Below are 24,759 nucleotides of genomic sequence, written 5' to 3'. Positions count from 1 at the left end.
AAAAGGTTTTTCTGACTGTGTTTTAGTATTGTGACTCGCAGATTTTCCCTTTTCAACTGTATCTTCAGTGATCTTGTCTTGGTTATCAGTGATTTCTTGAGATTGTTCTGTTTTGGGAAGGCTTTGAGGAGTGCTATTTACATTGTCTTTTGAGGGAGAGGATACAAAAGGCTGGTTTTTAGAGGGCTGCATGTCAGATACATCCTCTATGGTCACTTCTTTTAATTTTGGGTCTGTTTTATCAGCAGGTTCTGTGATAGCGGCCTGGTCTTTTACTTTCTTAGGCTGCTTGGCATCCTTTGGCTTGATGGGATCAGACACATCAATGGTTCTTGTTCTCAATTTGTATCGTTTATGGACTTCGTAAACAGCTGAATCATAGCCTTGTTTGAATTCAAATGACTCTCCAGACTTGGTCTAGAATTGATTTATATCATGGTTATCTTGGTCCTCTTGGGTTAGAAATACTTGTTGTTCACTCTTCAAACCCATCAAGTTTATGTGAGTGTCCTCTATCTGCTCACTAGATGTGGATGCTTCAGCATAGTTTTCATGAAAAGGAGGTCTTATATCCTGGTCAGGACTTGCCCTTCCAACGTTTGGGTTCTGATTTTTTCTAAAGTTTGGATTTCTGATAGGATTGTTTTGCTATCCTTCCCATGAGGCTTTTCTTTCAATAGTTCCCATTCTATTTTCAAAGCTGTCCATACCTTTGATGATTATGTCTAATTTTTGCTCAAAGGCTGAAGGTTCATCTTTAAAAGTGGTTCTTCTCTCAACTCTTGCTCTATTTTGCTTGGCAATTAGATTTTCCTCCACACTAACAGCTACATTCTGCATGTCTGCTAAGGTTTAAGGGGATCTTTCCCTTAACTGATAAGCCATGTCTGAATCAAATCCATCAGGGAATTTGTATAAAGCAAGATCAGGTGGAGGTCTAAGGTTTTGTGGAATAGCGTTGTAAACATTGTTAAACCTGGCACAATAGTCTAAGACAGCTTCTTGAGGGCCTCTTTTGATAGTGTCATACTCGAATAATATGTGTAGAGGGTCCTTCTTCTTCTCCCATCTGTTAAGAAATGTTTGGTAAAGGGCCTCTGGGTCAGCTATGGAATTTGCAGGAAGAGCTCTAAACCAGGGCCTTACATCTCCAGTTAAATTTTGGACAAAAATCTTCATTCTTACACTATCATCATCTATTTCATAACTCTCAAAATAGTCCTACATTTTCTTGGTATGTTGCAGGGCTATGCTAGAAACAGTACCATCAAAATATGTGATTTTGGTTTGCTAATCCTGAGGCATAGCCCCTGGATTTGCAGGTAACTGTAAAGGTGCATATCTATTAGCCATATTTATAAGGATAAGTGGAACGACTAGAACAACTGGAACAACTGTAATAACAGTGGTGGTAGTGGTATTATGCGCATTGAATGGAGGTGTGGAAGAGGTGCTTGGAGAGGTGGATGATGAACAAGGGGAAGTAGGGGTTGAACAAAACAAAACTTTAACAGGGGTTGGAAAATAGCTTGGCTGAACTGTTTCAGGACTAGAATCAGCAAACTCTTCTTTTTTTTTGTTTGCTAAGGTTTCTAGAGATTAAATTTGGATTTTCAAAAACAGCTAGTGGATTTGGGTCTGGATTTGACCAAGTATTACGTGTTTTATGCTTGGGAGCCAGCTTCTAACTTGTTTTTTGGAATTTTCTGAATAAGTCCCAATGAGGTTATTTGCCCTGGAGTACTACACGCAGATAATAAATTCAGATGAGGTAAACTTTGTCTCGGCCAAAAAGAAAGCCCAATTCAAGATCAAAGACCAATTGGGTCATTTTATTTGTAATAGCAGAGAAGCTGGGAACGAGGCAGACCTGATCCTTCATAGATTAAAATTAAAAAAAAAAAGCTTCATATGGAGATATGATCCCTTGGATTTCATCTGCAAAAGAAGGTAGAAAAACAAGATGGATCCCTGTATCCATCACCGCATCCCTGAGATAGAAAAGTATGCCAACCAATTGCAATGGTTGGAAAACACTTTAGAGGATAGGGACAATACTGAAGTTGCTGTGGAAAACACATTATTAGATCTAGAAAAGAAACTTGATGAAAATTCATTTCTACAAGTACCACCTCAGGAAGGGACAATGAGCACTCCCCCTATCATGCAGACTCCTTTGAATGAGGAGAAAAATCCCAAAAGGGGCAGGGAGGAAGGATCAAGTTCAAGGACACAAGCCTTCAATGTTCAATATGAAAGAGGCCAAAGCAAAAGGCCTAGACTCAATCCTGTGTCAGAGTAGGAAGACACCAATGGCTCAGTTGAAATAACTGATTCTGAGCCAGAAAGGAGTAAAGGTATTGTTCCTTTAGAGGAAACACAACCCCCATCATCCTCAGGAACCCATATGATACAAAGACAGATGAGTGTAGAGGCCTCGTCCTTTAGCAGGCCAGCAGACTAGGATAAAAGTATCAAAGACAAATTCAAAGAGATAAAAATGAGGAATGAAAGGTTGAAAGCTGAGACATATGCTCAGCTTTTCAAACTTTCTACTCCAGGTCAGAGTAGATTGATGTCATCCTTTGACATCAAAGAGGGGAAGATGCAGGTGTCCTTCATTCAACCAACTGTGCAGCAACCAAGGGCACCCACTGACTATAAGAAAGTTGATTTTGAGGTGTTGGCTAGGGATATTCACCCTGTGGACCAAATAGAGTTTCACAAGTAGGCTGGAGAAATGATCTACTCCACCCTGACAGGGAAGTCCATAGTTGTTCATCAACTTCAAAGTTCCCTAAACAACATCTCAGTTCAGTATCAGCTTGAACAGGCTTCATCACAAGCCAATGATAACAGAATCAAGTCTTTGGAAGACTTGATCATAGAAATGGGACATGATCCCAAAGATATCAAAGAAACAGAGGAGTTAATAAAACAGAAGAACAAGGACATTGCTTCACTGAAGAAGCAACTAAAGATACCCTCATTGCATCATCCATAAACATAGGAGGTGTTACAGTCTCAAACTCAGCATGAGGACTTAATGGATTTAGTCCTCAAGCTGAATGATCAGCTGAGGAGCATGGAGAAGGAATTGGATGCCTTAATCCAATTGAAGCAAGGTGAAGTAGGGACCACACCAGCAACTGTAATCCCTACAGTGACTATTACAGTACCATCTACATTGGCAGCCACATTGGCTCCAAAAACTCCTATAGTCACTGCCTTGCCCATCACCACTGCAGCATCTACATCAGCAACTTCTACAACAGCAGCAGGTACAACAACAGATGAAGCAACCAAGCTTGTTCATGCCATGGAAGAAATGTCTATTCAGACAAACGAGATAAACAAGCTAAAGGAACAAGTGGCAAGCTTAGAAACAGACTATAAGCTTGCCAAGATTATGCAGAAAGAGGAGGAACAGAAGGCTGCAAGGATAAAGGAAAAGCTCAAGTTAATGGAAAGAGACTTGACACTAAAGGAGCCACTTGGAGAAGCCAAGGAAAAACTATGGGCCAATATCATTGACTCTGTCAATGATATTTGGCCATCCATACAGGTCATATTCGAGCAGATTGATCTCATAAGATTAATAATAGAGGCTATTGAGAAAGTGAAGATAGAATTAGGCAATAGGCCTAGAGATGCTACCAGGCTCATCTAGTTCTTAAATTCAAAGAACAAGTACCAACTACAGGAACTAGAAATTGAAGACAAGACTGCTACTATTCTAGAGGTAAAGAAAGTCCTCACCAAGAGGGACCTTATGCATAAGTTAGAGGAAAAGAGCAAGGAAATGCAAGTAGCCATTGACAGGTTCATGGCTAAGTTTGATAAGCTAAAGGAAAATGGATTACCTAATCCCTTAGTCATTCATGATAAACTTATGGAACAAGGAGATTACAATGACAAACTCAGAGATGTAGCAAGACCGCAAGTGGCTACTTCACAGGTTTCAGAAGTATCAACAAGAAAGGTACTGTACAATGCTTTTGAAAATCTATTTTACCTCCAGCATGAGGTAAAACATCTATTTGTAAATAAGCCTTGATTTTCCAAATACACTGAGGCAGATGAAACTTACCAGAGAATTCTAAGTATCTGGTTACCAACATATCAAGAATGGGAAAAATTGACTGACTTACTATAGCAGAACACAGTTAAAGGTCAAACACACAGTTAAAAGGGCATCAGAATCAAAGGTTACAGGGTCAAAGAGTATCAGTATAGAAGACAACAACCTTTGGCCAGCACAGAGCATAGCAACCATAAACTTCCAGCTAAACCACAATAAAAGGGATAGCAAGAAAACAGTTCAATAGTTGTCTCTCTCTTCCTGCGAGAAGATATTTTGAATTTCCTAGATTAATTCCCAAGTTAGTTTGGGATATTTTGTAAAAACATTTTGTGTAAATACTTCATTAATCAAAGTATGTAGGGTGGATTCTTATACTTTCAATAGAATTTTGTTCAAAGACTTTAAAGCTTTTGTGTCACTAACTGGGCCAGCGTGCTGGATTGATGAATAAAGATCAAATATTTCAAGGGATTCATGTGTAAAGCGGAGTACAAATGAGTAATTTTATTGTGTTTTTTTATCTCTCTTAAATTTGTTTCATAATCTTAAATGTTTCAGAAGTCTAAATGTTTTAACTTTAATATTATTTCAGAATTTGCTTAACTGCACTCTGTCTTACTGTTATACATTCTTAATGTTTTCTTTTAAACTATCTTAGCTGGGGAATTCTTAACTACTCCTTAGCTTCCATAGTTTCTCCTCTGCTCTATAGTAAAGGATTCTTAATTGCCCTTTACTCATGATTCACTGATGTTCCCCCATCTTAGCCTCAGTCTGAGGATTCTTTATTGCACTCTCACCTCCGTTAAGACTCATTTCACCATTTAGTCCAATGATTTGTACTTCACTATGCTATCTTGCCCCTTGAACATTCCCTTTAGTTAGTTAACTCCAGCTTTTCTGCCTCTTCTTTGACTCCATTACCCAATGGCCTAAAGGCATTAACCTATCTGCCTATTTTAAGGATTCCACCACCAAATCTTCATACAAATCAAAAATCCCCTTGAACTCTAGAATTAGCCTAATATCTAAGCAAACATAGCTAAATTATATAGAGAGAGCCCTCTCTAAGCCATAGGTTGGCTAGAGCCTATGCTTAAAAGTTGGTTTGTGGTTACCTCGAAGCCTTACCTTCTTCCAAAACTTCTAAGGAAAATTTTTGAGTGATAATAGGATGGACAGATCAGAGGAATAGAACTTTAATAAATCCCCTTGTATCTTGTCCAATAGGTACAATGTTTCTCAAATCAGTGGATGCCTCAGACAAGGTTAAGACTGCACAACTTATTTGTGAAATGATGGAGGAAGTCATTCAAGAAGTGGGAGAAGAACATATTGTACAAATGCAGCTAATTATATGGCTGTTGGTAGACTTTTTGAGATTAGGTACCCCACTATTTTTTGGACCTATTGTGTTTCCCATTGTATATATTTCATGTTTGAGGACATTGGTAAGCTTCATTGGATACATGAGTTTGTGGAGAAGGAAACATCCATAACCAAATACCTATACAGACACATTATTGTCCTAAACACCATGAGAAAATACACTAAAGGTAAATAAATTGTTCAACCTGCAGTGACTAGATTTGCAACAAATTTCATATCTTTTCAGTTTGTGGTTGAGAAAAAGATAAATCTGAAGAGGATGTCCATGGGACCTAAGTGGATGGCATCTAAACATTCTAAGACCCTTGAAGGCATTGAATTTGTTGCACTTGTGTTTAATGATGGTTTCTGGAAAGATGCTGAAGAGATTATTGTTGTGATGGAGTCCCTTGCTAGAGTTCTCATGTACTTCAAGTCTTTTAAAATTTTCATCTTTTAAATTTCATTTCAAGATTCTTTTTATTTTCAATGTTTCATATTAGTTTAAATTTGAAAGATTGAACATTCAGGATGGTTGATGGTGACAAACCCGCTATGGGTTACATTTATGAGGCGATGGATCTCGCAAAGGAGGCCATCAAAAGAAGATATGGGGATGAGGAGGCAAAGTATATGCCTCTTTGGAACATTATTTATGCACATTGGGATAGGAAATTGCATTCCCCCATACATGCTGCTAGGTACTTCTTAAACCCATAGTATTTTTACGATAAGAGAAAATTTAATGAGGAAGGGGAGGTTCACAGAGGACTTATGACATGCATGGAGAGGTGCTTCCCTAATCTAGAATTTCAAAGTCGTGTCTTTTCCCAACTATAGGATTATAGAGCACCACCTAAATTATTTTCCTATACCAGTGTTATACGAGAAAGGTCTAAGGTGTTGCCAGGTACCCTTTGAGGCTTGAAGGCTTCATAAGTTCATTAAATTTGTTTAAAACTTATTTTGTATGTTAAATGTTTTATTAAATTTTGTTGTCTTTTTAAGTTTTTACTATTTAGTATTTAGTACGTCTACTCACGAACCCTTGCCACTTGCTAGGTCTTTGGTGGAAAAACTTTTGTAGTGATACGCCATATTTGAAGAGATTTGCCATTCGAATCTTAAACCAAGCATGCAGTGCTTCAGGTTGTGAGTGCAACTGGAGCATGTTTGAGAAAATACATTCTAAGAAGCACAACCGATTGACACAAAAGCACTTAAATGACCTTGTATTTTTCCATTACAATCTACAACTTCGCAACAAGAAAATACTAGGTGAGAGATTGAATTTGAAGGTTTCATAATCTGATTTGGAATTTAAAGTTTAAACTTTAAAGTTCAAAGTCAAACTTAAATTCACATTTCAATGTCTCATTATAATGATAGGTTTGGATCATTCACCAATAGACCTTGAAGAGATAGATTTGCAAACTACAAATGCAACAGATTGGGTCCAATTAGAGGAGGCTCCTCTTTTAAGCCTACATGACTTGAAGAACTTTGAGAGTCAAGCAAGCAAAGGAGTGGGAGGAATCGCTTCTAGTTCTCACTCTTAAGAGTCTTAGACTCTTAGTTACTAATTTTTTCTAATTAGTATGCAGTTGTTTGTAAACTTTTAGAAGCAGTTGCTTCTAGTTCTATGTAGTCACTAGTTAGGAGTCATGACTCAGTACTTTGGATCTTGTTTGGACTCATAACATAAATGAGATGTGTATTCATTCATGATATTTTGGACATCTATTGATATTATGAATTGTTTGGACATGGCTTCACTGAATATCAATGAAAAATGTTTTTTTTTAATTCAATATATATGTATTTTTTTATTTATTGAATTCACTGATTTTTTCCTGATTTTTTTCATATTTTTCCCCAATCTGATCAAAACTCTTAGCTATTTTTCCTCACTAATTTATTATCTATTCCGAGTCTAGTGTTAGTGTCGGTATCTTCATCCCTCCATCAGTGATCAAAATTCTCTTGTTGAATTGCATTTTTAGGTGTCCCATCTGATCAGCTGCATTCCAATAGGGTCACGGATCATCTGATGGTAGTGGCAATTATCAATTTTCCCTCATGGTCTTTACTTGCTGACCTATTTTCACATATTCAGGTCATTTACAGTGATTTTCTGCCATTACATTTGCAAAAGTTGTTTTTAGGGTTTTAGGTCTCATTAGGTCTAGGGTTTGTCATTAAAGTCTTGTAAAAGCTCAATAATGGTCAGCAGGTACATGAGGAGGTCAAATAAAGTCTCAGTATCAAAAATTTCAATAATCACATGTTCAGTGATTGATTTTTCCTCAAAACCCTGTTTTGAGGAAAGGAAAAACAAAGTTTTATTGTTTTATGTATAAAAATTTCATGTAATTTCATTTTTCCTATATGTAATAAGTCCGAGATGTAGCCCTGGTCACTTTGCCAAGCTCCTACACTCCAGCTCCTGCAAAAGAGTCAAAAATTCAAAGCATTATTCCATCAAAAAGCAAAAACAAGTCAAACTACCAAAACAGAGTTTTAAGATAAAGTGAAAAGGCAAACATTAGAAAAGTGGATTTCTTTTAAGTGAAAAATTAAATTGATGGGTATATAAAGTATTTTTCATGTTGAAGACATCATTTGTGCCCAAAGAAAGAGTGAGCAAGAGCCAAATCGTGTTTTTGAGGCGAAGAAAGTGATTTGCAGCAAAACAGTGAAAGCTTACTGGGTGCAGCACACCTGGGTTGAGGCGCGGTGCACCTAGTCGGCGCGGCGCACAGAGCGCAGGTTTAGCACTGATTGTAATGGGCGCGACGCAACAGTGGGGCATGGTGCACCTATGTCTAGGCGCGACGCACCTGCCCTCCAAGCCTGAAATTCATCCAAACGACCTCATCAAATTTGCCAAGCTCCAAATCTTGCAAACTTCATCCTTTCAAGTAAGTGGAAACTCTCATATTGCCATTGCAAGGGATTTTCTCCTCTTTCATAGTGTGTAAATTGGTGAAAATTGAAACCCTAGTTTGTTGCACAGTGTATTGAAAAACTGCCTAGTGTTTTCAAAAGTTGTCTTTGTTGCTGTTTTCCCTACCTCATTTTCACATTCTCTTCACTACATTTCCCTCATTTCATTTTCCCTCCCCTTTCTCATTCACACTCATCCATTCCCCTATCCCCAAAACTAAAAACCCTAATACCTATTAGTGTCTAAATTTACCTCAGGTTGAAAAGGCAGGATCCAGGACCAACATCAAACCACGCTCAGCCTCGTAGCTAGCCCTACAAGGACAGGAGAGGGCTCTCTCCAGGTCAATCTCAGCAAATGATGATCGATTGGGGCTTGAGATGACTGAAATATCTTCTGATGTTAGGCTAGGTATGAAGTGCAAGGATTTGATTTGATTTTTTTAGGGTTTTGTTGGAATCAAGGGAAAGGCAATTTTGGGTCCGGGGATGAAGGCCAGTTTTGCAGAGTTCTGATTGGGGCAAGAAAGGCAATCGTTTTGATGCTTTAATTTGTAAAGGTGGAGGTTTCAGACCAGTGAGAAGCTGAAGAGGGCAAGAGGGTACCAAGAATCCTCTTCAAACTGAAGAAAACATTGAAAATTAAACAAAACTAACAGGCAGAGCACAACAAGCTAATGAATTCTACCTTTATCACTCATTTGTTTAATTTCAGAAGCAAAGAGAAAAGAAAATGATGCACATAAATTTCAGTGAACTCACAAATTACATAGAGAGGAACACCATCAAAACATAGAGCCACAGGAATCCCAAAAAGTGCTGCAAAACCCTAGTCTTTCCTTTGCCAAAAATGCAGAAATCAGATGTACAATGGAGTGTCAAGCAATCCCAAGTGTCCAACCCTGAAAATGATTGAGAAATTACATGATATAGACAAGCCTAACTCCTTCCCATGCCTCTAGGGGTCGAGCTCATCATTCTAGGAGCTGTTTCAACCATATCTAAACAAGGAACTGAAAAATAGGCAATGAAACAACTTGCCTCTAAATAAAAGGAAACTGATTCATTCACTATCTTTTCACCTTTTAGTGAATGAATCTACATGAATGAGTAACAATGTGCCAAAATTACATCAAATTCATGAATTTACATCAAGATAAATCAAGAGTTACGTGAAAAAGTGAAACTAGTCAAAACTGGGTGAAATTCTGAGCTACTGAGTGAAAAATAGGCCAAATTTCCCTATGTGCCACGCCTGGAACCTATATGCGTAGCACAACTTTGAGGCTGATTTTGAGGGTCTTCTCGAAGTCCAAATTGAGCTCAAGATAGCTCGTTGGAAGGCCCTGCCCGTCTACTTTCCAACCCAATTGAAATTTCTGGATTTGGTGTCCATTTGCTCCTCCAAAAATCCAATCTCCCAACATTGTTTCCTGTGGGTGCAAAAGGTGGCAGAGAGGTCATTTTTTGTGTGTTTTTGACCCTTTAGGAAACCAGGAACTTGATGAAATCCTTAGGTAATTCATGAGAATGCATAAATTTTCATAACAAATCTTGAAATGCAAAGTTTTCCTCCAGAGGATCTCCCAATTATAGGCGCACGCCAAGTGGCGCTACGCGTTGGGCAGGAAAATCTGTTTTGAAGCCAAAAATTCAAAATTGACAAAATTTTCTCCAAATTTGTTGAAATTTGGACTGAAGGTCCATCATCAAGTATCATGCTCAGCTAAAGAAGCTTCGACCAATATTTGGAGCCTATCATGCCTTTTGCGTCGTTTTAGTGCCCTCCTTAGTCTTGCCTTCAGGATTTTGATCCTTTCCTTGCAAACATGAGTTCGTGCCCAATAATGATTTTTCATGTGCCTAAGCATGTCCTTGTCTTTATTTGCCTTCGCCAACAGCTTCTCAAGATGAATATTGACCCTCTCAAGCCAAGTCTCTCGATCAGCCTCTATCTCCTGCTCCAATGAAGTGAACTCTATCCTCCTCCTTTGGGCATCTTGGCGGTTTTACCGAATGTTTTGTAACTCCATGACTGTATGCTAATCCTCCAGTTGTTTGTTTCGCTGCTCCAAATAGTTTATGAACAATTGAGCTCTCTGCAACTTGTTGGTCAATGCATCTATCTCGGCTTTCTGCTCCTGAATGACCTCCCTCAGCTTTGAGCTAGGAGAGCTCACATCATCATCGATGAGTATGAAATCAGTGTCTAGGCCTCCTGAAGGGCCCTCATGCTGCATAGGCTTCTTGCCTCTATCCTGTACCTGTACTACTAATGACGGCAACGAGACCCCTTCCACCCTAGGTGGAGATAGTACTCGTCGGGCTGCTACAAACAATCCTCTCATGCCTCTCTGATAGGTGACATATGTCGGCACACTAGTAGTCTCTGCCTCCTGACCTCCATGCTGATGTGAAGGTTCACCTGCATGATGGACAACCTCTTGATGAGCTGTTGAAGCTATGAAGAACTCACGGGAAATGAAGTCTTCCCATGTGATACCCTGCAAGCCAAGCTGATATACAACAATGATCTTGATGAGCGCATAATGGTAAATGCTATTGTACTGTTGTTCAGGAGTCTTCTTTTGCACAAGAGTAGTCATCCTCTCGATGTTTCAGCACATGAAATATGGAATGTTCATCATCTTCACTCTCGTGAAATGCATCAACAATCTGATATGGTATGCATAGAGGCGTGAGAAGCGGCCCTCACAACTGAAGTATCTGATAATGAGTCTCATCAACGGCGCATAGGATTCTTTCAAAAACTAGAATGGGAACACCCTGCTGAGCTGTTTCACATAGCTGGGCCTGATGTATGGTTCATAATGTACTTTTTCTACCTGCATTCTTTTGTTCCACTCCTCACCTACATTCGATATTCCTGTTGCTTGAGAAATGGTCTCTAGTGTCAAGGTGAAATTTACACCAGCAAGAGTTACCTGACCATCATGCAAATGCAAAACAAATAACCAAGCCAACTCCTGATGATGTTGAATCTGAGCAATCATTTTGCAATACTGAAAGCATGACTGTTGTTGGAAACATGCCATGGCAAGTGGGCAGGCTTGCAATTCAGTCAAAGAGGTGGGCTCTTCTCTAACATGTTTGCCTCCTTTATGAGGCCTTCTCGGTGCATGAAGCTCTGTGGTAGAATCACTGTCTTGTTCATATGATGAATCAGTCTCCATTTCCATAATGTTTCAAGCAAGGTGTATGTTTGTTTTGTTGAGAATGACTAATTGGTGCCTTTGTTTTCAATGCCAAATGTGCCAAAGGGAAATGAGGGACTGTGAGGAATATGAAACAGTGGGAAAAGTGGAGTTTGTCAAGTGAAATTAAGGTGTGCAATAACAATCACTTGACTGTTGGGAATTGGGGATTTAGGGATTTTGCAAATGATATGGGGAAAGGGATAATGATAAGAAATGGTAGTGTTTAGGGATAGGAAAAAAAAAACAAAATGGGGACAAATGATATGAATGATTTTAGAATATAGGGGAGAAGGAGAGGGACTGTATAATGATGTGACAGTGAGGGGAAAGGAATTACAGGTAGGAAATGATAGTATGACAGTGAGTATTCAGCATGAAAATGACTTTTTAAAACACCATTTGAAACCCTAAGGAGCAGCTTCAACAAAAGGATAGGGTTTATGTTTTCACCATTCAAACCTTATATTCTTCTCTTCAAATCACAGCAAACACCATTTAATAGCAATGGCAAAGGCTCACACACTTACTTGGATCATAGAAGACTGAGTCGATTTGAATAAATTTGGAAGCAGTGATGAAATTTCAGTTGGCAGCTCTGTGCGCCGCGCGCACAACCCAGTGCGCTGCGCTGTCTATGTGCGCCGCGACAGTTATAAATTACACAGTGAAAAACCTTTGTATGTGTCGCATTGTCTATGTGCGCCGCGCCTTCCTCCCAATGTGTCGTGCAAGCAATTCAACACACAGTCGGCCTTCAAAATCACAATTCCGCCCTTCCACAATCTAACTTGACTTCTTGTTGTCTCCTTGTGTGCAAATGAATTGTTTGGACACCAAAATATCTTGTATAACCATTGGACTTAAATTTTTGATCTCAATAACCCACTTTCTAATGTTTCCACTTTGGCACTTTTCACTTTCTAATACAAACTCTGTTTTTTGTTGTTTCCTTTGACTTTTGACTGAAATGATGAAACTCTTGGCAATTTTTTGCAGGGATGATGGCCTTGGATTTTGGCAAAGGATGACCAGGGCTACACTGAAGAAATGTAGAACTTGAAAAACCTTAAAAATTACATATTTATTACAAAAAATAAATTTAACGATCAAGCATTATTGATAATGAAAATTTTGGAATGAAAACTTATTAGGGACATCCTCATGTGCCTGTTGGCATTATTGGACACTTTGAAGACAAAATTTGCGAAACCCTAGACCTAATGACTGAAATGACTCTTGGTTGACCAAAAGACCATCCATAATGACTGTAAAATTGATTTGATGAACTTTGATGATCAGACATGAACCAACAGGTACATGACATGAGGGAAGTATGGAGACAAGACCCTTCCATCAGAAGATCGATGCTCCTAATGGAATGCAGATGATCGAGCTGAATGAGACACCTAAAATGAAATGCAACAAAAGAGGTTTTGATCTCTGACGGAGGGCTGAATAGACCAAATCTAACAATACCTAATCCCAATACTCCCAAACTCTAATTGGCATCTCTAAACCCTATCACTTCCCAAAAGCCCTACAACCAACGTCACAATCCCCCATTCATAGTTCCCACTCATCAATCCCTTTCATTGAATAGTAAACACCTATTGTTGATATAAAATCTCTTCATACTCATCATAGAACATCAAACAGTGGCAAACATGGAGACAGATTCACCTTATGAAAGGGATGAAGAAACAGTAAGTGATTCCTCCCAAGAAATTCATGCACCAAGAAAACCTCACAAGGGAGGAAAACACATCCGGGAGGAGCCCACTACACTTACTGAGCTATTGGCTTTCCCTCTTGTAGTAGCTTGTTTCAAACATTAGTCTTGCTATCAATTTTGCGAGATGGTGGAAAGAGTCAAATACCATCATGAGCTTGCCAGACTTTTTGTTCTTCATCTTCACAATGGTCAGGTCAATTTGGCAAGTGTTACATTCACTTTGACACCCGAAACTATAGCTGAAGCAACATGTATTCCGAATGTGGGTGAATAGTGGAACAAGGGACAACTGGTGGAAAAAGAGCATTATGAGCCTTATATCAAGGTTGGCTATCATAAGCAAATTAGTAGGGTCTTCCCTTTTAGATACCTACAGGAAAAATATGCTCCGCTTATGAAACTCATAATCAAATACTTCAGCTGTGAAGGAAAAGTTTCTCGCCTATACACCTATCATGTCAGATTATTGACGCATTTCACTAGAGTGAGGATGATGAACATCCCCTATTTCATTTGCCAGAATATTGAGAAAATGACCACATTGGTGCAAAGGAAACCTCCTCATCAGCAGTATAATAGCATCTATCATTTTTCATTGATCAAGATTGTGGTTTTGCATCAACTGAGTTTGTTGAATGTTTCATGGGATGAATTCATTTCACATGAGGTTTTCACAAGTCCTCAAGTGACCCCATCAGTTTTTCATGAGGCGAGAGGGCCTTCACATCAGCAAGAGGTGCATGAGACTCAAACCACCAATGTGCCAGTATTTGTCACTTACCAAAAGGGCACAAGGAGATTATTTGCAGCAGCCAAACGAGTACTATCTCCACCCGGGGTGGAAGGGGTCTCATTTCCTTCAACAGCAAAGCAGGTATAGGACAAAGGTAAACAACCAGTGCATGATGAAGGGCCTTCTAAAGGTCAAGAGAGAGATTTCATTCTCATTTAGGATGATGACTCTGATTTGGGCTCCCAAAGCTCAAAGCTCAAGGAGATCATCCAGGAACAAGAAGCTGACATTCATGACTTGTCTCTTAACCTGGAAAGAGCCAAGTGGGTAATAAACTATCTTGAGCAAAGGAACAAATAGTTAGAGGACCAGCAAACTATCATGGAGCTGCAAAACATAAGAGAAAACCAATAAGCAGCCAAGAGGAGGAAAGTCAAGTTGACACTGCTAGAGAAAGAGATTGAAGCTGATCGTGAATCTTGGCTTGAAAGGGAAAACATGCATTTGGAAAAGCTGCTTGAGAAAGCCAACAAGGAGAAAAAGATGTTGAGGCACATGGCCTATCACTATTTGGCAAGAAACAAAATTTGCAAAGCAAGGATAAGGACCTTGAAGGCCAAGTTGAGGAAAACTTTGAGGAAGAAGAAAGAGCAAGACAAGCTCAAGATTTTGGCTGAGGCTTCCTTAGCCCAACATAGTACTTGATGCAGGTCACTCTGCCCAAATTTCAAGAAATTTGGCATACTTTTTGTCAATTTTGAATTTTTGAAGTAAAAAACAGATTTTTCTACTTGGTGTGTAGCGCCACCCGGCGCTTTCTTTTGCTAGGGACCTACTTTGGAGGAAAAATCTACTTCTTTGGATTCCTCATGCAAAATTATGGATGCCTAGAAATTACTAGAAATTTTTGTCAAGTTTTGGGTCACCTAAAAGGCCAAAAACACCTCAAAAATGCCCTCTCTGCTACTTTTTGGCCAAACAAGAAGCAGTATTCGGAGAGCTCACTTTGGGAGGGGAAAATGGACACCAAATTCAGAAATTCCACCTATTCTGGAAAGTAGACAGGCAGACCTTTCAAACAAGACCATGTGGAGAAAATTTGGTGCATGGGAAGGCCTCCAAAATCATATTCAAAAAGGCGCTATGCACAGGGACAGTGGCGCGACGCACAGGATGGAAAATTGTCATTTTTTGCCAAAAAACTCTGTTTTTTGCCTAGTTTTTTCTCAGTTTGAATTTTATCTCTCTCATGGTCAAACTCATGTTGTAATTCAATGTAACTTGATGTACTTTGATGTAAAAATGTTAAAAATTCACTCATGGAGGTAGATAAATCATGAAAAGGTAGTTTTGAACTAAATGAATCAATTTCCTAGGTTTTAGAGGCAAGCTGTTCCACTGCCTACTTTTCAGTTCTTAGTTTAGATCTTGTTGAAACAACTCCTAAACTCATGAATTCAACCCCTAAAGCCTAGCATGAGTTGTTTTTTCCCTATATCTAGTACATTTTCAGTCATTTGTAAAGGTTGGACTCTTGTGAATGCATTGAGCATTATTGTACATTCATCTCTACAGCTTGGCAAAGAAATAGACCACGTTTTGCAGCATTTTTTGGTATTCTTGTGGCAAGTTGATTTGGTATTTTTTTTCCTTCTATAATTCAATTTTACATGTGTTTATGTATACCAATATCTCTCTCTGTTCAGCTTAACTAAATGAATCAAGGATAAAGGTAGAATTCATTGATGTTGCAGTGCTCTACCTAGGGTTTGTTTAGTTTTCTATGTTTTCAACAGTTTGAACAGGATCCTTGAGACTTTCATGCCCTCTCCAACTCCTCACCAGCCTTAAGACTCTCCATCTCACTCAATTTTAAAGTACTAAACCATTTTCCTACCTCGCCTCACAGAAACCTCTGTAAGATTGTGTCCATTCCCCGGAGCCAAATCTACCTTTCACATTTGAGCCAGCAAACCAACATAAAATTCAATAAAACTCCTCTAAGCATATACCTAGCCTAAAATTAGTCTTTAAATCAGTCATCTCAAGACTCATTTGCTATATTTTCTGAGATTGACAAGGAGAGAGCCCTCTCCCGACTTGGTAGGGCTAGCTACCAGGTTAAGCGTGGTTTCATGTTACCCTAGATCCTGCCTTTCTCAGCCTGAGGTAGATTTAGGCCCTAATATCTGGTAACATTGGTTACAAGTTTCATTCTTCACTTATGAGTTCTAAGGTGTGCTAGAGAGTGCCAATGCACACTGAGGAGTGTTAGGGAGTACTAGGACAACACAAGGGAGAACTAGGTCAAAATGCATGGAAGTGAATGTATATGAGGGTGTATTGGGGAGTGTTAATCAGTGCTAGTTGCCATGCCAAGGAGGGAGTGACAAGGTTTTCTAAGAATGGGTAAGGAATTCTAGGGGAATATCAAGGAATTTCAAGAAGTGCTAGAGTGTGCTAGGTAGTTCCGAGGTGTGCTAACATGTGCCAAATAGTGCCAAGGCATTCCAGGTGCTAAGACATGCTAGGATGTGCAGGGTGCCAGAGTATGCCAATATGTGTCAAGGATTTTCAAGGCAACAAAAGGAATAACCAAGCTAAAATGAAAGGAAATGAACACATAATAGGGTTAATAAGTCGGGATTTTATCTTTTTCAAAAGGGGCATGCTAGGCACACTAATAATATGTTCCAATACATGCCAAGTGCCAATGTGTGCGAAGTGCTAATTTTTGTCAATGCAATATTATGCCAAGGAGTTCCAGGGCATGATAGGGACTACAGGGAATGCAAACACATGATAGGGGAGTGCTATGCTATGTTATGGCATGCCAACATGTGCTTAGGCATCATACTCATGGAAATATGTTCTAGGTACAAAGATGTTCCAGGTACAAAGATGTTCCAAGACATGCGAGGTGCCAAGGAATGTTAGTGTATTGTTCCAAAGCATGTTAAGGTGTGCCATGAGTGTTGAGGAGTGCTAGGTCTCTCTCATTAATAGAATTGATAGAGCTTGATTATGTATTAAATAATATATTTCTACACACAGTAGTGGAACTTTATTTAAAGGAAATTTGCTAGATAATAAACCTAATAGAGATGAATCATGTGTTGACTCATAGGAAGACTATATTCTTATGACTTGAGGGAAATGATACACGCTAATTACTTCTTAACAAATTGACTGGCTATTATAACCACTATGAACTTGGACACATAATGAAAAAGACTCCACAACAATGGTCTTAAATCATTATATTTTGACAAAAAATATAGTAACAGGTACATAGCGTCATCAAAAACTCATTGGAATGATCAATGATGACGAATATTTTTTTATTGTCACCAAAAGTAACCAAAAAGAGCATTGGTGAGGGTCAATAAAATATCATCACTCGAAGTGTCACCAAAGAGAGAATTAGTGATGGGCCTTTAACGACCCTCACCAAAAGTGTCACCAAAGAGAGAATTAGTGATAGGCAATTAACGACCCTCACCAAAAGTGTCATTGAAAATGGCTTTGGTGACAAACCTTAAAGAACCATCACTAGATACACTTACAACAACGATTTTTTAAAGATCTTCACCATATGTGACATTGGTGATGGACCTTAAAGGTCCGTCACATGCATGAAGTGTCATCAAAAACTCATTGGAATGATAAATTATGATGACCATTTATTGACCGTCACCAAAAGTAACCAAAAACATCATTGGTGACGTTAATAAAAGATTGTCACTAGAAGTGTCACCAAAGAGAGAATTAGTGACGGGCCTTTAACAACCCTCACCAAAAGTGTCACCAAAGAGAGAATTAGTGACAGGCCTTTAACGACCCTCACCAAAAGTGTCATTGAAAATGGATTTGGTGACAAATCGTAAAGGACCATCACTATATACACTTACAACAATGCTTTTTTAAAGACCGTCACCATATGCGACATTGGTGACAACCTTAAAGGTCCGTCACAAGCATGACCCTCGCCAATGACCTTTTTTCTTGTAGTGTAAGTAAGTTTAATAAACTTAATTTAACTGTTTTAGGTTGCTATGGGAATAGAATTCAAATTTAATTCATAGTTTAATTCAAGGACAAATTAAACAGGAATTTCTTGTTGCCATTTCTCAACACTCCCTCTCAACAAGAAAGGGATTATCAACTACCCCGATCATGTCTCTGTGAAACTCAAATTTACATCTTGACAATGCCTTTGTTAGGATGTTAGCATCTTGCTCCTTCATGGGAATGTAATCTAACAACATGATCCGCCTCAATACACAATCTCTGAGATGATGATACTAGATATCAATATGCTTGGACCAATCATGAAAGACTAGATTTTCAAAGAGTTTGATACAACTCTGATTATCACAATAAATCACTACCGGATCCATCTGCCAACCAAACAAACCAATCGAGATTTTCCTCATCCAGATAGCCTCACATGTTGCCTGACTTGCAGCCATGTACTATGCCTCTATCGAACTGAGTGAAATTGATCTTTGTTTCCTATTGTGCCAAGAAACTACCGTTGACCCAATACTAAAGATCCTTCCTAATGTGCTCTACTTGTCGTATGGACTCCCTGCCCAATCTGCATCGATGAAGCATTGAAGTTTTACTCCCTCTGTCCATCTGTACCATAACCCAAACTAGGTAGTGCCTCTAAGGTATCTCAATACATGCTTTGTCGCCTTCCAATACAGCTTGGTAGGCTTAACCATGGCTTGATTATGCTGGTTAACTGCATAGCACATATTCGGTTGTGTGTTCACCAAGTACATGAGTGAACCCACAAGCTGCCTGTAAACAATAGCTTCCACTACTTCCCCTGAAGTAGCATCCTCCTTCCTCCAGTTACCAGCTAGAGGAGTCTCCATGGGTTTACTACTCTCCATGCGGAATCTCCTGAGTATCTCGTTGGCATACTTTCCCTGAGATACAAACAACTCCCCATCTCCCTTCCATACCTCCATGCCAAGAAAGTAATGCATGATACCCATGTCATTTATCTCAAACTCTCTTGCAAGGTCCTCCTTGCAAGATTTGATGATCTTCTCATCACCTGTTAGTATGAGATCATCTACATAAAGTACAATGATCAACAACTTACCATCCACCACTATGTGATACAGGTCTGCATCCACTTCACTCTTCATGAAGCCCAACCCAGTGAAGTAGCTATTTATCTTGGTGTACCAAGCATGAGGTGCTTGCTTCAACCCATACAATGCTCTCTTGAGTCAGCACACATGTGACTCACGGTCCAAGGTTTCAAAACCTTCAGGCTACTCTATGTACACCTCTTCCTTAATCATGCCATTAAGGAAGGCAATCTTCACATCCATCTAATGGATCTTCCAACCCATCTGTGCTGATAGTGCCAAAATAGATCTGATTGATGAGTACCTTGCAACAGGAGCAAAGGTCTCATCATAGTCAATCCCCTCTACCTGTGAAAAGCCACAAGCCACAAATATGACCTTATATTTTTCCACACTACCATCTATAGCTTCCTTTACGTTATAAAGCCAACAGGAGCTTACAACTGACTTGTCCTCTGGTCTCGGGACCACATCCCAAACACGGTTTCAAACTATGGAGTCATACTCCTCCACCATCGCATCAACCCAAACCAACTGCTACACTGCTTCCTGAAAGGAAGATGGCTTTGTAACAACACATGCACCCATAAGTGCCATGTATCTAGTGTACCTTTCTGGTGACCTCCTCTGTCTGCGCTAAGAAGAGGGTGCTCCCACATTCTCTCGTGTATCATCCAACAATCTGGCAGCCTCTCTAGTGCACTTTCTTCCCTCTCTGGAAGACTCTGCCTGAGTGGATGTCTCCACTCTCTGAACCTCTACATGTGGCTGGTCCACATCAATCTGAGGTCCCTCAACCTTAGGAGCTAAAATCTCCTCGTTCGCATGTAGCTCAAGCTCCCTCCCAAGGGATACTCACATGGCCTTCTCCTTGTCGAACCTGATATCCCTGCAAACCACTGTCATACGACTGGTCAGCATGTACACCCGATAGTTGTGGGGTGTATCAATGTACCCCACAAAGATCCCTAACTTTGTTGTTGGCTCAAGCTTCTTCCGTGCATCTTTGGTCACATGGTAATAAACCGATGACCCAAAAATTCTAAAATGACCAACATTTGGCCTCTTATTGGAATAAGCCTCCTCTAGTGTCTTCATCTCATGTATTTGATGTGCGCTATGGTTCTGAACATAAACCATTGTGTTGCATGCCTCAGCCCACAAGTGTAGTGGTAGGCCCTAATCATGCAACATCGCCCTTGCTGCCCCTACTATGCTCCTATTCTTCCTCTTGGCAATCCCATTCTGTTGAGGGTTATGGGGTGCCATCAACTCTTGTTTAATCCCTTCCACTGCACAGAAATTATTAAACTCATTGGAGACATACTCACCACCATTATTACTCTGTAGAGATTTAACCTTCTTTCCAGACTCTTTCTCTACCAATGCTTTGAACTTGCAAAAGTTTGTGAAAGTTTGATCCTTTTATGCATAAAAAATACCCAGCATTTACGAGAATAGTCATCAACAAATATAACATAATACATGTGTTTGGTCGTGGATGTTGTCGAGAATGGTCCACACACATTTGAATGGACTCTCTCTAGAATAGACTCTGCTCGACTGTCTCTATCTCCAAAGGAAGACTTGGCGTATTTTCCCAAAGTACAACCCTTGCATGTATCAACTTGCTCAAGCATACCTTTGGGAAGACTTGTAGAGATTTTCTGCAATATCTTCAAAGCCCCATGATGCAAGTGGCCCAATCACCTGTGCCACAACTCGCCGACGTCTTGGCTCAATATATTTTCTGCTTTTGAACTCAAAGCAGCACAATCCTATACCTCTATCTTATAAAGATTCTGAACTCAAATCCCTATCTTCTTTACTTGAACCATGGCTATGTGTTAAAGGAATGCCTTTCCTTTCGAAAATATCACATCATAGCCTCTATCCTCAAGCATGGAAATGGATACCAAGTTTTGTCAATCCGGGTACATGCATAACATTCTTCAAGGTGAGTGGAGCCGCATGCTCCCTATGAAAATTAATAGTGCCCACACCAGTAACACTATACTTACCGTCATCACCCACCTTGATATGAATCTTGAGATCTTTCTCCTCCAGTTCACTGAATAACTCTTTATCGCCAATCATGTGGATAGAAGCCCCACTGTCTAAGTACCAGACACTTCCCATCATTTAAGACACCATGCATGCAATGAGGGAAAAGTCCAATTCAAATTTGGAGGCTAAAGCCCCACCCGCTGCTCCTCCTGAGGAATTCTCCTTGGACTTCTTCAATGGATAATTTGTAGCAAAGTGACCCATCTTGTGACAATGAAATCATTTAACTTTTGTCAAGCCTTTCTTCTTACCTCCATGTTAAGAATCTGATTTGGAATGAGAAATTTTACCATTCCCCTTCCTCGCCTTAATCACTAAGGCACAGTTCTCTTCATCATCAGTCTTTGATGAAGAGCCATCCCTAGTGTTCCTCCTAATCTCATCCTGCATTAAATCCAACCATAGTCGTTCCCAATCTGGCAGCTTCTCCCGACCATTGACAGAGTCCTGATAACTATGCCAACTATTTGGGAGTCCAAGAAGAGCAAGGCTCACCATATCCTCCTCGTAAACTATGATTCCAACACTTCCAAGTTCATCCTGACATTGAGTGAACTTGGTCAAGTAATTTGGAATCGTCTCACCTTTCTCCATCTTGATTTTATGAAGTTTATCCTTCAGTTCCTTTGATCACTGCTATTCTGATACAAGTCCGTCAATGTTTTCCACATAGCATTCGAGGTTTCCTTTCCATGGAGACTCGAGACAATATTATCTTGAACTTCCACAAGGATTATTCGCCTTGCCTTCACCACACACTTCTTCCACTTGACAAAGTTCTGTGCATCAGTAGTTATTGTCTTAGGAATTTCTTGTTCAACAAATTCCTTCAAGCCATTGTCCTCTAGCACAGCCTCCATCCTGCCCCTCTAGGCTATGAAATTCGAGCTGACTTGCAAGGCATACTCAAGCCTCAACCCATGGAACAGCATCTGCCGATCCTGAAGTATGTCTGCATATTCGACTTTCATCTATAACCCAGAAACTCAAAACTTCGAAATCTCCTCTAGAGAGCTTATTTTAAATTAGTGACATCTCCCTCATCTGAACTCCGATTCGGCTGATTGTTTTTTTGAATTTGGGTATATTTTCCCAAGGAATCCAGACCTGCTATTTGTTTCTGAAATTTTTCACTGAAATTTTTAGATATTCCCTGCAAACTCTCGACCCAAAAAATAATCTTTCTCTGATACCATGTAGAAAATCCTGTAGATTCACAAGCTAATGCAATTTTCTAAAGCAAGAGACAAGAATCTACTTCTACTCTTTACAGTGAAAGCCCATAAATATCGAGCAAACAATAATAAAAGAGGAAGAGAATCAAAGGCAAATAACACAATAAATATCCGGGGAAAGCCACAACTCAAAACCCCACTATCCGTTTTGTATTAATCTGGAAAATCAAGATGAAATTACAATTCATGTTCTCTATAGAAAAATCCCATCACTCAACAAATTCAATCTCCAACTCATAAGAAAGCTCAAGGCCAAATATTAGCCTCTTCACAAGCTCTCCAAGTCTCTATTCCAATGTGTAATTCCTATGAAGGATAACTTGTATTTAAAAGGAAATAAATCCTCTAAAAATAACGCAATCCCTCAAGGATCAGTTCCTGATTGCATGCACTATCAATGCAACTCAGAAAAATCTAAAACAAATAGTACGTTGTCCCTGCACTCTAGTCTCAACTAGGTCTTTCTCATAATCGACATGCATGAGTTTCTGATGAGTAAATATTCAGTTAACTAGAGTAGCACTGGTGGAGTTCATTAGTGTCATCACTGACTGTTAACTCACTATTACTTCTCTCAATCATTTTGAGAACTAATTTAACTAAACTGAATCTTCTATTTTACAACTCACACTGGACTCCTACAAAGTAGGGAGAACATATACATGACTTCCAACTAGAATTTCCTAAGTTAAGTAAGTTTAATAAACTTAATTTAACTATTTTAAGTTTATATGAGAATAGAATTCAAATTTAATTCACAGTTTAATTCAAGGACAAATTAAACTGGAATTTATTGTTGCCATTCCTCAACATTCATTGTAACACAATTCAAAAGGCATGTATCCAACACATCTCTTCTCAAAGATAATCTACCATCGCCCAGGCTATTTTATTCCATTATAAATGTAAACAATTTTCATTACTTGTTATTAATTAATTGAAGTTATGTTCTTTCATTGTATCTTTGTCTTCTGTTTAAATTTGTATTTCATTTCATTCCTTCATAAATATAGATCAGTGTTATTAGAGCAGTCTTCTCTTTATTTTGTTTCCTGTGCATGTCCCCAATGAGGTCAAGGTATAAGAAGTTCAAACTTGAACTGGTTGAGCCCTTGCAAGATCATCCTCACTGACATAAATGACCTCCCATGGCAGAAGAAAAGAAAATGAGAGAGTAGGAGATCCTATAAAATTGCTATTCGAATAAGCCCTCGAGCAGAAAAGGTATGAGACAATGGACAACTTTGCATGAATCCTTCGGCAGATGCCAACATGTGACACATCTTCATCGAACAGTCTCCTTGAAGGTTCCAACTCCTTCAAGGTACAACTTAACTTCCATATCCCTATAATTGAAGGTCAGATAGATGTAGATGTCGTAGATAAATCTTTAAGTCTACCATAAGGTTATTTTTCAGTCCATAGTTTCTCTGATAGAGAAAATGTTACTTTTTCACTTCTTAAGGCTACCCCCCATGTCAAGGACTAATGGGAAACTTATTGTGACAAAAAGGCCTAGGAACCCTCTGTTGGCATTATGACACAGGTGTTGTCCTTGATGGCAACTCACTCAGATGATAGATTATAGTATAGCAGGTTAACAACACATAGTTACAGATCATACTTCACAGAATGAAGAAAGAGAGGTATACACAGGTTCACCATTGGCAAAGCCGTGTATACACGCGGGTTCACTGCATACAAGTCGCGTATACGTACACACGCACTTTCACAAAAGGAAAAGTGCGTATACCTTGGAAAACTAAGTTTTTGGTCCGATGTATTTGGTCCATGGTATTGGTCCAAGGTATCGGGTCTGAGGTATTGACCCTAGGTTTTGGTCCATGGTATTGAGAAAGGCATACAAACTATAAAAGAGGAGAAGATCATTACGCCATGGTGTGAAAGTATCGAATATTTTATGAAGTGTGAGATCTAATATGCAAGTTATTGGCTTATGGTGTTGTACCAAGGATGAACCTTAGCTTTTGATGAAGGATAAGATCTAATGATGTACCAGGATCTTAAGGCTTGAAGTGAATTATCTTTATGTGGTTTGATCATGTATCTGAATAACTGGTGCATGTTGTAGTCTATAAATATGATGATCTGGGTATGACTGAAGTCTGGAATAGTTGTAATGTTTAAATCATCATTTACAGATCTGTACATAGGTTCACTTTAGAAAAGAGGCGTATACACACTGGTTCTACATATCAAAGTAGCATATACATCATAAATTTGATTTTCAGTCTGTACGCTGGT

Source organism: Pinus tabuliformis, chromosome 6, assembly GCF_031772625.1.
Source record: "Pinus tabuliformis cultivar Carrire ecotype Pingquan chromosome 6, CPIR1, whole genome shotgun sequence".
NCBI lineage: Eukaryota > Viridiplantae > Streptophyta > Pinopsida > Pinales > Pinaceae > Pinus > Pinus tabuliformis.
The sequence above is the reverse complement of the archived record's forward strand: the minus strand, read 5'-3'. Positions refer to the sequence as shown.